This window comes from Mauremys reevesii, linkage group 15 (genome assembly GCF_016161935.1).
Source record: "Mauremys reevesii isolate NIE-2019 linkage group 15, ASM1616193v1, whole genome shotgun sequence".
Taxonomy (NCBI): Eukaryota; Metazoa; Chordata; order Testudines; family Geoemydidae; genus Mauremys; species Mauremys reevesii.
Genome location: NC_052637.1, coordinates 20,669 through 34,822, shown reverse-complemented (window position 1 = coordinate 34,822; position 14,154 = coordinate 20,669). Strand labels below are relative to the sequence as shown.

The 14,154-nt window shown below is 51.9% G+C and overlaps 1 pseudogene; it reads left to right on the top strand.

Moving 5' to 3' along the window:
• Window positions 1-247: 247 nt before the first annotated feature.
• On the top strand, window positions 248-7,202 carry LOC120383444 (annotated as a pseudogene).
• Window positions 7,203-14,154: the final 6,952 nt, after the last annotated feature.

Here is a 14,154-nt window from a genome sequence, read left to right as displayed (position 1 = left end):
GAGTAAAGGTGAGCGTGAGACATGTTCCCATCCCTCACCCCTCTGGGCAACTGTGAGCCAAGAGCCAGTCTGGGTAGCAGCTCTGAGAGAGTCTGGGAGGAGCAATGGGAGAGATTAAATAAGTATTGGTATTGGGCCATCCTGGTTGGGTGAACGTGGGGTCATTGGGGACTGGGCGAGTTTATCAGTGGGTTTAGCCTCTGAATGGGGCTGGAGTTAATGTCTGTACCCAGAGGGGGAAGGGCAGCACCCTGGGAATCACAGTAGATATTTGCTCCACAGCGGCTCAGGCACGGATACCGTTAATGAGTCTGCTCCCCAGCAGCACTCATGGCTTTGTCTCTTTCAGGCCCTGGGTCTAACCACACCCTCAGGGAATGTGCTTCCCGTCACGTCCTAGTCCCAGCTGCCGTCCTAGCTGCAGCCGCAGTTTTTATGTTGATCGCCCTCATCACTATCGCTGCTCTAGCAGAACTTTTAAGAGGTAAGTGCATGGCCCAGCCAGTCTCTGCTCCCCCTGGAGCTGTCACAGTCACAGAATCTCTCCTCCGTGTCCCCTTTGGCTTCAGCAGTCAGGTGAGAAAGGAGTTTGTCTAAAGGCCTATGCAGCCCGGCACCTTAGTAACTGGAGATCTGTGAGGCACAGAGCGCTTGTTATCTCTTGTTTTCTGGATGAGGAAACTGAGGCCCAGAGATATCAAGTGGGGGCATTTTCAAGGTGCTAAATCTTCCTACACCTCAGAGCTTCCCAGCTCCCCATACACATATTGCGTGTCTAGGGTAAAGTGCACGTGGAACTGTAGGATCAGCATCGCTAAAAGGGCACATTATTGACAGACCTTATTGTTGACTTCTATACCTGCCATCTCACCGTTGCTAAGCAGCACGTCCCATCTGCAGCACTGAGCTGCTCTGCCGTTATCGGGCTGGCCTTTCTGCAGCCCCTTTTCAGGGCCGGTGGGTGCTCCTGTGTCACTGACTCAGGCCGTATCATTCAGTATCAAAACCCCCCTTGAGGCTGTGTGGTTCAACCCACAGACGAAGGAAATCGGAAGAGAAGGTCCCCCAGAGGCACCAACTGGCCCAGTCGGTGCCATTTGAGGGCTGCTGTTTCTACTGTTCCGGGCGCACTGTACCTTATGGTCGCTATTGCTGAGCAGTTCAGCTACATTCACCTCTTGGACCAGATCCTCTGCACCACTTAGGACTAACTCAAGAATTCCCTCTCCTCTGGTGGGTTCCAAGACAAGCTGCTCCAAGAAGCACCTGGGTTTGTTCCCTGTTGTGAGTCTAATCCCATCTTCATCTCAAGGCATCTCCAAAGCAAAGAGCCTGGGAAGGGGAGCCAGGCAGCTGGGGCAGCAGGACGTCCCTGGGTTAGCAGACCCAGCATCCCATGTAATTATATTGAACTCTGTCTGGTGTCGATATTGGTCTGTGCCAAGCATCAGGTATCGTTCCCCTACCTAGGGTGACCAGACGTCCTGTGTTTAAAGGGACAGTCCCGTATTTAAGCCCTCCTGCAGGTCTCCCGACTTTTTCTTAAAAATGGGGAAATTGTCCCAAATTTTCTGTCTCCTTCCCACCAGTACTGGCAGGTCCTGCTCTGGCCGGACCCTGCTCCCCAGCTCCCACCCGTGAGCAGTGAGGGCTTTGAGGGCTGCTGTTTATATAGTTCCAGGTGCACTGTACATTACGGTTGCTGTTGTCGAGCAGTTCAGGCACCCACCCACCAGCGGGGAGTGGGGGCAGTGGCCAATGATGGGAGTGGTGGTGGGGTGAAGATGCCAGTGCACGGGGCTGTCAGCTCCCACTGCTGGTCCATCAGCACAGCCCCTGCTGTGTGCCGGCTCTCAGCCAGCAAGGCCCTGCTTCCCCCACCCCCCATCCTGTTTCCAGCCAGCCAGCGCTGGCTGCGAGCTGCGGTGGCTGGTGAGTGCGGTGTCCAGGTAAGTTACATGTCTCCCAGGCTGCCCACCCATCAGCCCTTTATATGCTCCCTGTCTCCCTGCTTTGCCCCTTCACCCTCCCTAGCCCAGCTGCTCCTCCATATCCCCCCTTCCCCGGCAGGGCCCGTCCCTCTCCCAGCGCCGTGCAGAAAAGCAGCCCCTGGTCGGAGCGCTCAGCTCATGGGCAGCCTGGCGGCAGGCTCCTTCCTTCCCCCACTGGGGCTCAGTCAAGGTGATGTTAATTTATATGATTGCACTGCCTAGTTCTGATCGATTGCCACTGAACTCGCTTGTCTATGATTAATTTTACCAGCTGTCCTGTACTGAGCGTAGGGAAATATGGTCGCCCTACCCCTACCTGCCTGCTCCACGCCTTCACGGTGACTCCGGTGCTGCTGCACTCTGCTCTGGGTTGCTCGTCAGCTGCACTTCCTGTGATTGTGACCCCCCCAGAGACTGAACCACTAAAGAAGATGTGGGGGGAGGCGGTTGCCTATTTCTTGATCCAAATAGTCTCAGTCCTCCCTGGCACAGCTACCAGGGGTTTAAGCTTGGATCTGAAGCGATTCTCTTCCCTCATTCACTCAGCTACAGGATCAGGCTGAGTGGAACAGTGTCTCTGACCCTGTGTTACTTGTCTCACTTTCAGTGGAAAAATCCAAACCTCTGGCTGCTCCGGGCCCCTCTGCTGCACCCTGCTCCCCAGAGGACTGGATCGGGTACCGAGGAAATGCTACTATTTCTCAGAGACTGACGGGAACTGGACCTACAGCCAGAGCCAGTGCTCTGCACTCAACGCCTCCCTGGCTGCGATCGACAGTGAGCAGGAAAAGGTGAGAGAGCGGCAGATGCTTTATCCCAGCAGACTGGGCTTGGCAGGGCTGGAAACGGGCGGGGCTCAGCCCCAGAGGTCCAGAAATTGACCTGTTGCCTCTCATGCTAGGAAAGCTGAGTGTGTTTCTGGTGGCCGAATCCCAGCCCTGGCTAGAGCTGGGTTTGCAGTCAGGGATCACTCCCAGCCCAGCCTCCTCTTTCCCAGAGCCCCACAGGGGAGGATCCCCCTCTGTAGGGCTGGGCCGGCCCGGTCAGCTCCTGACCAATGGGCTGCCTGTTGAGAAAAAATTTACCTCCCTTTCGTAACTCTTGTTCTTCAAGACATGTTGCTTATGTCAATTCCAAGTAGGTGCATGCGCTGCGTGCTTGGGTGTTGGAAGGTTTTTCCCCTAGTGGTACCTGTCGCATCAGCTGTGGAGCCCCTGGAGTGGTGCTTTCATGGCAGTCTATAAAAGTTCTTTCTTGCTGGATACGACAGAGAGGAGGTGGGTGGGTCTTGGAATGGACGTGAGCAACATCTCAAAGAACAACAATTACGAAAGGTAGGTAACTCTGTTTCTTCTTAAAAACCTCCAGGGCCTCTGCTAATCTGCCCTGGAGGAAAATGCCTTCCTGACCCCAAATATGGTGATCAGTTAAACCCTGAGCATGTGGGCAAGACTCACCAGGCAGCACCCAGGAAAGAATTCTCTGTAGTAACTCAGATCCCAGCCCAGCACCCCTGTTCATTGGGTGAGCACTGGTCCTTGTGTTATGTGAAGGGTAAATAACACTTCCTTCTTCACTTTCTCCACACCAGTCACGACAGGAGGTCAGACTACATGATCATAAGGTTCCTTCTGACCTTAAAGTCTATGAGTCTATGAGTGCTTGCTCATGTCGCTTCCAAGTTGGTGACTCCCAAGCATCTCCTAAGAGGAGGGTCAGAGTTCACCAAATCGCAGACTGCAGCACTGCCCTGCCGAATGCTGCGTGGTCTCTAGCCTGCTGAGTCATGGCGTAATGCGATGTAAAGGTGTGGATTGCGACCACGTCGCTGCCCTGCAGATGTCCTGAATGGGGACCTGCACCAGGAACACTACTGAGGAGGCCTGTGTGCTGTTAAAGCTGGGGCAGGTATCTTTGCTGGGTGGCAGCGCGCTCTGCTACAGGCCGTAATCCATGACGAGATCCTTTGGGACCACACCGAGTCCCTCATCTGCTCAGCACTTGCAATGAAGAGCTGTGTCGAATTTCAAAATGGCTCTGTCCTTTCCATGTAAAAGCTAAGTTTTCAACTATTTACAGGTACAACAAAAAAAGTCCACTAGGGATCGTTTGCCATGGCAAGAGAAGAGCTGCTCCAGTGACTGTCACTGGCGGTAAGAAGGAACTGAGGCGGCGGGTTGGCAGGGACCTACATACACCGCCAGGAAGGCATGATTCAGGGGCTCCACAGCCGACCCGATGGGTACCACTAGGGAGAAACCTTCCAACGACTGTGCACACACCTACTTGGAGTTGACATGAGCAAGCACTTGAAGGACCTGCCTGTCCAGCACACCACAGCCAGTGACCCCATGGGTGCCAGGGAAACACTCTTGGGCTGTGCAAGGGGTGAGCTCTGCCCTTCTGCAGAGCAGTTCCTGCCTGTCTGGCGGGGTGGGTGCTATATGCAGCGTTGCTGGGAAGGAGCCTGACAAGGAGGGCAGAGGTGCCTGCAAAACACAAGAGATGCCCAGTCCCAGAGGGAGTGGAGAAGGATGGGGCAGGGCAGGTCTGTCCATGTAAACATGGATGTGGGGATGGAGATAGATGGGGGCTTCTCAGAGGCTGTCTCTATTCCCAGCTCCTGCACATATCTGGAGGCTCCCAGCTGAGCAGGCCCCAGTCTGATGGGACATCCAACAAACTGGGATTCTCAGCCAGCGATTGGTTCACCAGCTGAAGCTGCTGTCAGAGGAGGGAGCTGCCAGCTGCTCTCCTGATGGCCCTTCCCTTGCCAGCTCTGACCCCTTCCAAACGTGAGCGGGGCTGGTGGAGAGGAGAACTGCTGCTGTCACTGAGTCCTGTCTTCATGACCCACAGCTGGTTGGTTAAACTGCGTGTTCTCAGCCCCTGTGCCATGGGCTGGGCTGGTGTGATCTGACCTGGGGCTCTCAGCGGGGAAACTACAGGTGGCCCAACCAGAACTTCTGACTGGGTACCACACAGAGCCACAGGGAAAATGAGCACCAGAGCCAGGGGCCTAAACGTAATCTGCCTTGTCTTATTTTTCAGGATTTCCTGCTGCGCTTTAAGGGTTTCTTTGGCCGTTGGATCGGCCTCTGGAGGGAGCCAGGCCAGCCCTGGAGATGGCCCAGTGGCACCAAATTCGACAACCGGTGAGTCCTTCCCTCTAATGATATTCTCCGTGTTAGATCACAGGTGTCTGCTGTGCTGCCAGAAGAGGAATATATTTAACCAAGGTTGTTTGGGGGTGTAGGAAGGTGTCTGGGGTCTTACTGTTTGGTTTTCATGGACTAAAACCAATATTCCACCAGCATTTGCAGCCCCCGTGCAGCGTTATTATAATTTGTAGTAACGTAGCACCTCAGTGTCCTAGACCAGGGCCCCATTGTGCCAGGCGCTGTACGATCACAGAACAGAAAGATGGTCCCTGCCCCACGGGGTTTACAATACACCGCAGTTCTGGGCACAAGGGAGGTTCCTGGAGGAGACACTAACTGAGCTCCCCCTTCCCCATTGGGCTGTCCGGGTGGAAGTTAGACTCCCTAAGCCCGCTCTGAGGAGTGGTGTGCGGAGAAGAACAGGGTCCTTCACTGTTGGGGTAATTTGAGGCTGTAGGGAGACATCTCATTTCACTACTAACAGTCTGTCCTGACAGCCCATCTGGTTTGAAACAGGCCCGCGGCCTCTCTGACAGTCCCCCAGCTGCCTGGGCAGGATCGTATCAAACTCTTCTCCGCAGAGAGCTGCTGCTGCTCGCTGCCTTGTGAGAGGCCTGTGGATTCTCTCCCCTCTGGGCCAAATGGGACTGAGAGAAAGTTGGGGCTAGGGGAGCGTGTCAGGCAAAGCTGAGTAGTGGGCAAGTCGTGCCTAAGATCTACCAGCATAAAGACTCGTCTGGAAGCCCCAGCTGTCGTCTGTCAGCTCCACCCCCTTTCTCCTCTCCCTGCCCTGCAATAGCCACTACAGTAACTCCTCACTGAACGTTGTAATTATGTTCCTGAAAATGCGACTCTAAGTGAAATGATGTTAAGCAAATCCAATTTCTCCATAAGAATTAATGTAAATCGCGGGGGTTAGGTTCCAGAGAATTTTTTTTCACAAGACAAAAAACTATATTATATATATATATATACACACACACAGTATAAGTTTTAAACAAACAATTTAATACTGTACACAGTAATGATGATTGTGAAGCTTGGTTGAGGTGTAGGAGTCAGAGGGTGGGATATTTCCCAGGGATGCCTTACTGCTAAATGATGAACTAGCACTTGGCTGAGCCCTCAAGGGTTAACTCTCACACTCTACAAGGCAGCAGGAATGGAGGGAGAGGAGACAGCATCGCGGACAGAGACAGAGACATGCACCTTGTGTGTGTGAGAGAGAGATGCGCATTGCCCCTTTAAGTACACTGCCTTGTTAATTAGATCAGCTTGCTGAGACCGCAGCTGCTGCTGCCAGCAAGCTCCCTCTATCCTGAGCCCTGCCATGTGTCCCCCCCCCTACTCTATGGAAGATGGGGTAAGTGGGGTGCAGGGGGCAGGGGGACACCCTGACAGCCCCCCACTTCCCCCCACAACAAGCAGGAGTCTCAGGGAGCGGCTCCAAGGCAGAGGGCAGGAGCAGCACATGGCAGTGGGAGGAGGGACAGCTGCAATTGCTAGCCTGCTGGGCAGCTGCTGCAGAGAGATCTTAGGGGAGCAGGGAGCTGATAGGGAAGCTACTGGTCCACCCTGGTTCCAAGCCCCCACCAGCTAGCTGAAACGGGCTGCTCTTCCTGCAAGCAGTGGAAAAAGCAGGCGGCTGCCAAATGACATTAGAAGGGAGCATTGCACAACTTTAAATGAGCATGTTTCCTAATTGATCAGCAATGTAACAACGAAACAGTGTTAACCAGGATGACTTTAAGTGAGGAGTTACTGTACTTGTTGCCTACATCTGCCAGGGAGGAGTCTGAAATGGGGCCGATGCCTCTGGGTGCTGCCCTGTCCATGAGTGATGGGCAATGCCCGCCCTCCTGACTCCCACCCCTGGTGTCTCTGTTGCAGGTTTCCAATAAGAGGAGGCGGCGACTGTGTTTTTCTGATTGATGAGGACTGGTTCGGCAGCTCGCGGTGCAGAACATGGAGACGCTGGATCTGCAGCAAACCCGATGCCCGTACAATGGGGAAGGGATGAACTGTGGAGTCAAAACTTTGAGACTCTTAGGAACTAGGCTTGGAAAAGCTGTACTGGGGAGACACCTTCCACTACCTGTAAATGAAGGAAGCTGCGTCTTTATTCCTTACAGACTCTCCCCAGGGCTTCTCTAGTTTTTATTCACCCATTAGGAGTGGGGGGAAGCAGAAAAGCTTTTCCAGCTCTTAACTTTGAACGAACCATTCACCGAACTGAACTTGTTGAATAAATTGAAAAGAAGAAAATATTCTCTCTACACCTGCAGAAGAGGCTGCTGTTCTTCAAAAGCTGGTTTAGCACTTCAGCAAACTCCGGTCAGATCCTCAGTGATTCAGGAGCCAAATTAGGGATCCGTGTGACCCAAAAGAACCACACTCATGTGAATCCATTGTTTCATTTCCTATTATATATCTGATATATACAGCGCCGTGTATTCTCACAGCAACTGACCAAGTATTCTTTTATTTTCTGACTGTCCAAGTATTTTATCAACTGCAATTGGGTAGGAACATATCCAATCAGGATGATTTTACTAATAACTTAGTTAATATTTAAATTGCAGTGTTTTAATATCAAGCGCTTCAGGAGACACATTAGAGAGCAACACTGCTCTAGGTTGGTGATACAGGAAAGGCTGAAGGCAAGGGCATGGCAGAGGGATTTACCAGCTGATGTCTCCATGCTGGAGCCAGAGGGAGCTGAGGGCCAGGGGAGCAGTGGCAGGGCCGATCTGCTAGAGATGAAAGGTAACAGAACAGAGCGAGTGCTGGATATTTCTCGGGTGAGGATGAACTCCCGGGGGAGAGGCTGCTGGGAAGAGTGGGTTTGCACTCCAGCTGGGGTGGCTGACATGGCAGAAGGACAGGAGCGGATCAGAGAAGAGCCCTGGGTGGTGAAAGACATTGATGGACCAGATGTCATGGGATCTTAAGGACTATATGCATGGGGGCTGATAAATGGACTATGTTTTGGAACCTGTTGTTATGGAGTATTTGCACAAGGTTTTCATAATAAACTGATCCCAGGGATGGGGCTGATCAGGGTGGATACGCTGAGACTTTAAAAATCAAAATTGGATTTTTTTCAGAATTTTTTATTTAAATTAAAACAAGTTTATTTTTTTTACACGTAAGCAGAGTCAAGATGAGCTCTACCCTGACATCTGGTGGTGAATTACGGCAAGTGTGGAAAAGAACTTCAGGGAGTGATCTTGTTTGCACAGGCACACCCACCCTGCCTAGCATAGCCCACGGCAGCCTAAAATGATCACTTTGACAGCTGTGGGATCCTCAATTTCTCTGTTATTGGGGCAGGAGGAATAAAGTGGTGTTATCCTGATTATGTGAATCAAGGACAATGAAACTGTTTTATGACAGAGGGACTCACCATCACCTAAGTAGCACTCGCTAGACAAGGGACATGGGTTCCAAAACACAGTGAAGTAAGAGAGGTTGAGATTTGTACTTAGTGTTGTTGGTCTGCTTATGAGCCTGACACACCAATTGCTGCAGCTGCATGTCAGAGCTAACGTTGAGTCTAATAAGAGTCTAATTACAGGCTACTGAGCTGAATTCACTTTGGCCCAATGGTGCATCAGCACTGGGACTCCCCTGCTAGAAGCTGAAAAATTACTGAGTGCTGTGTTAATTAGTGGGGGAGCCTGAAGATCTATTGCTAAGCGGCTGGTGGAACAGAGCAGTTTGTGGAAGGGTTGGAGCAGCCCATGGAACAGTGAAGCGGAGTGGAGCAGTTTGTGGGGATGGATGGAGGAGCAGCATGGGTGGTAGAGCAGAGCAGTTCGTGGGACAGCAGGAGCAGCTCGTATTGAAGGCTGCAGTGGAACACCATGGAGAGGTGGGTAGTCGACCTCACACCACGTAAGGTGCCCCTTAATACCCTGCATGTCCCCCTTTCCCCCCCCCCATTTCCACCCAGGCTGCAGGGGGTAAAACCCTGCAGATAAACTTTTGAACTCTGGAGCTGAACTGACCAAGGACAGAGACTTTGGGGACTTTGGGCGATGCTTGGGTTGCCGGACTCAAGAGATTTTTGGGGTGTTGGACTTCGGGGGATTTTTGGGTTGCTGGAGTCAAGAACCAAAGAGAAAGGACACAGCCCAATTTTCTGGAGTGGGTCTTTGCTCATGGTTTGGTCCATGAACCCTAGTTGTGGTGTTTTCCCAATTTAATGCTGATGTCGTTTACCTCATGTTATTAAACATTTTCTGCTACACCGAGACGCTGTGCTTGCGAGAGGGGAAGTACTGCCTCTTCGAGGCACCCAGGGGTGTGTGTAAGATTTTCCCAGGTCACTGGGTGGGGGCTCAAGCTGGTTTTGCTTTACGTTGTTGGGAGGGGACCCCTCTGTATTGAACCCAGCCCTTGCTGCTATCAACTCGGCCTGGCAGAAGGGTTACGTACACATAAATCTGGGTTGAAGCCTAAACACGTCTCTTAGAATAATTTAAGCTCTGTATTGCAGGTGACTGATGAATTGGTACCTTATGTTGAAAAGGCTGCCTGGGGTCGCTGTAGATACTCACTGAGGGCACTGCACCCTGGAGAGGAAAGTCTGAACAGGACCCTACCTCAGTTCAGCTGCCAAGTGGGTTGCTTGGACCCCAAGGCTCCGATCTCAGAGTCACTGAGGTTACAGTCTGGCTGTTGCAGAACAGTGGGGATCCTTGGGGTCCAGGACCCTAAAGTAGTTACTAGCAGGAGACTGATGGAAGGTTCGGGCATAGCACAGACCCTGTGTGTCAGTGACACTGCCCTGCCTCCACTACCAGAAAAGCTGAAAAACTGGGGCTGGCTGAGCAGTTTATGGACAGAGGGTGACTCTTAGTGGCTAGCAAGTGCAGGCGCTGAATCCTGTGGATTCCCAGAGCAGTGTCTGCAAAGATTTTAGGATCAGATTTTCCAAGGGGAGGTCTCATAGCACGCTCATAACTGCACATTCAAGGGGGAGGGAATCTCAGACAAAGTGGGCATTTTCTGTAATATTTTTCACGTGTGCCTCAGTTTCTCTCTGCACTGCTACCCAGGGGGTGCAAAAGGGTTAAACCTGCTCTTGGAGGAAGATTATGGAGTGGTGGAGTCACACATCTGTCAGGGGAGGTATGAAGGGGTCATTAAAGGACTGGTAGAAACCAACCCAGATCAAAGGAGAATTTGGAAAGGCAATTGGGAACCTCAGTGACCATGATGTTCAAACAAAGGAGATTTCCCTGCCACCTCTCAGAAGGGAAGGGGCAAACAGGCTCCAGCTAGAGAACAACAAGGGTACTTGCTATTTCAGTTACACAAGTGCAGCTCCTTGGTCTGACTGATTCACGGGTCTACAATTTTTGAGAAGTCGTCTGCTTCAGAGATAAAATGTGCTATTTATTATGTATTTTGATGTGCTGAATTCAAATATGACAATTAAAATAACTGATTGGCTACTGTTTCTAAGATATTTAAGTTTTTACATTTTATGTCTATGTATACTGTGTAGATAAATTTTAATCATAAATTGTAAACCTAGGTCTTTTCATGTGTTTATGGTTGCTTTACATGATATTTCACCTGTCCTGTTTATGCAACACTTTAAAAATCAGCAAAAGGGTTATGTAAATAAAATTTATTATGAAACAAAAGGCAAAAAAACTATTATGTACATAGTTTAGTCCTATTCAGTCTCTACTTGGCGCTTCTTGGCTTGTCTCTTGTATTCATTAAATGGAGCATCTCCTGCCAGGAGATTCCACTGCTGTAGTCTGGAGCCCAACAGCTCTGCCTTACTCTTGGGTAGTTCCAAATCCCTGACAAGGTCATTCAGTTCACCTTGTGTTATGAGGTGTGGTTCAGAGGAGGAGGATGGGAGAAAATGTGGATCCTGTAACACTGATGGTTCAGGACCAGAAGTTTCATTCTCTTCCTCGTCTGACTCAAGTGAGAATGATTCTGGTGCATCAGGAACCGGCAGTCCTTCTCCGTGGGGTACTGGGCGTATAGCTGATGGAATGTTTGGATAAAGCACAGTCCACTTTTTCTTCTTTGACACACCTTTCCCAACTGGAGGCATCATGCAGAAGTAACAATTGCTGGTATGATCTGTTGGCTCTCTCCAAATCATTGGCACTGCAAAAGGCATAGATTTCCTTTTCCTGTTCAACCACTGGCGAAGAGTTGTTGCACAAGTGTTGCAGCATATGTGTGGGGCCCACCTCTTGTCCTGATCTCCAATTTTGCAGCCAAAATAAAGGTGATAGGCTTTCTTAACCATAGTGGTTATACTGCGCTTTTGTGATGCAAAAGTCACTTCACCACAAACATAGCAGAAGTTATCTGCACTGTTCACACAAGTACGAGGCATCTCTGCTCACTTTGGCTAAACAGAAATGTGTCCCTTTGCAAAATCAAACACTGACAAATACGAGAGCACGACACTGTATGATTTCTAGAGCTGATATAGGGCAATTTGTTCAGCAGAGTGATGTAAGCTTCGTTATGATTGCATCATCCATGACTTCTAGGAATAACATGATGCAATTCATATCATGTATGACACAATACCAGCTTCAGATTGCATCATTCATTGTTTTGCCTAAAAAGCAAGTACTGTCCAAACCCAGTCATAGATTTATTCATAGATCCAGTCAAAGATGTATTTTAGTCATTTCTGGTTTAAATTGAGATCCCTTCCCTTTTTAACTCAATTATCCTCCGCTATTCCCAAGTCAAGGGTCGTATATACTGACCCAGTAGCATATCTTGAAAACTAGAGCCAAATCAACAATTTTAAGCATCATTTTCGTTCTCAGTGACCCAGAATTAATAAAGTTTGACTACATTTATTTCAGAAGCATTTTGGCTGTAGAGCAGTGGTCCTTCAGTGCAACTTTCTCACAAATCCATTTAGCTACGGCCCTGCAGGTTTCCGAAATAGCACGGTTCCCTTTGATCATCCCACAGCTCTCCCTGTCAGCAGCGCCTGTTAGCTGGAACCTGGGGAACAAAGAGCAGGAGTCACTGGGTGTTTAGCTTTACTGAGCAAGATTGTTAGCAGCTATCCCTTGTTTGGAGCGGTGGCCTGTCTCCAAACTAGCTTCCTTCATCCCTACTTTTCTACAGAGCCCTAGTTAGTAACGCGCCTCCCAGAGTGGGAAAGGAGCTGGGGACAGGGCTGGCTCTAGGCACCAGCACTCCAGGCATGTGCTTGGGTGGCACTTTCCAAGGGGCGGCACTCCCGCCCCCCCACACACACTTTTTTTCCCCTTGGGGAGCATAAAGCCGGGAGCTGGCCCTGAACCAACATGTTCCCTGTCGGCTGAGGCTTTCAGGCTGAGCTGGAACTGACACTGCAGTTCTGGATTCAGGCACTAGATGGCGCTCATGGCAGCCTGAGTTGCACAGGCTGGACAGCAGTTCAAGCTGCCCTGCAGCTGCAGAGCCCGAGCATCAACTCCCGGAGCTGGGCCCAGGCTGCGGCGAGAGGGGCTCAGCTCCGGCTTTCCAGCGGCAGGGCAGCCTGAAGTGCAGTCCAGCCTGGGTGTGAGGAGCCGGGGAGGGAGGGAAGCAGGGCCCGGGATGCAGGGACGGGGGAGGCGTTTCCCCGCGGCAGTGGGCTGTGCAGGGAGCCACCGGGCTGGGCAAGGGGGGCAGATCCCGGCTTGCGCTGACAGGGCGAGTGGCTGGGCAGCCCGAGCTGCCAGGGAGCTGCCCCCAGACCCAGCCCGCCACGCACCTCCCCCGCCTCAGCCCCGCGCTGCCTGCCCTGGGTGGGGAGAGGCAGAGCCCGGCTCTGAGCAGGGCAGGGGGGATACTGCCCTGCCGGGGGACCCCCACGGCTCGGGCACCTGCGGGTCAGTGGCCATCCTCTCGGCCCTGCCTGCAGGGGGCTGGGGAAGCAGCTGTCAGCGCCTGCCCCGCTCAGCCCTTGCACCCCCATCCCTCTCCCAGCCCCTCCACTTGTACCTCCCCATCGCTCCTTCGCCCCACCCTTCCCCATGTACTCTCCCTTCCCCCGCACCTCTCCCCTTGTACCCTCCCCCAGCCCTCTCCTCCCTCACCTCCCCCTTCCCCTGCACCTCTTCTCCTGCAACCCTCCTGATACCCCCTCTCCTCCTCCGAGTACATCACACCCTGCTTCTCTGCCAGTATCGAGCCCCCAAGCGCCCTCACACCCACTCCGCTGCCTGCACCCTCTTTACTAGATCCCCATCCCTTTCTGGGTACAAGGTTTGAGGGTTAGTCCCTATGGCTTCCATGTGCATTTGGAGCACTAAAGATGGGGTTGCGAGGGACGGGGGGGCGAGATTTATACTAAAGTGAAATAAAAATAGGAGAAACGGTTTGATCCCCACTGCACGTGTAAACGGTCATTGCGGTGGTTAACAAGACGGACACGTTTGTGGGTGGGCAGCCCAGGGCTGGGACGGCAGGGGGTGGGGGATATTAATACAGAAATTTGAGTAATTCATTTAAATTACAATACAGAACTATATTCCCTGCCCCCATCAGATAGAGTGACCAGATGTCCTGATTTCATAGGGACAGTCCCAATTTTGGGGTCTTTTTCTTATATAGAGTTCTATTACCCCACCCCTGGTCCCGATTTTTCACACTTGCTGTCTGGTCACTCTACCATCCGAAGCAGCTGAGGCGGAGGGAAGGAGCCTGAACCTGGAAGGTGTTGCGGATGGGAGAAGTATGGAACAGAGTTTTTTGGGGGCAGGGCAGGGAGCTGTTAGGGAGTTGGGGAGCCCTGGCTGACCCCAGGCCTCTCCCAGTCAGTCTGGCACATCTCCCCCTGTCTCTCTAGCGCCCTCCCCCATCCCAATGCTGGCACCCCACTAGTTACTGAGTCCATGCCCGAGTCTGTCCCCCCACGAGCCCTTCTGAACCCCAGCCTGTGACACCCCCAGCAGCCCCCTGCGCCCCACCTGCCCCCAAGTGTCTCTTCTCTCCCCAGCTCCGTCCACCCCCACCCCATTTCCCCA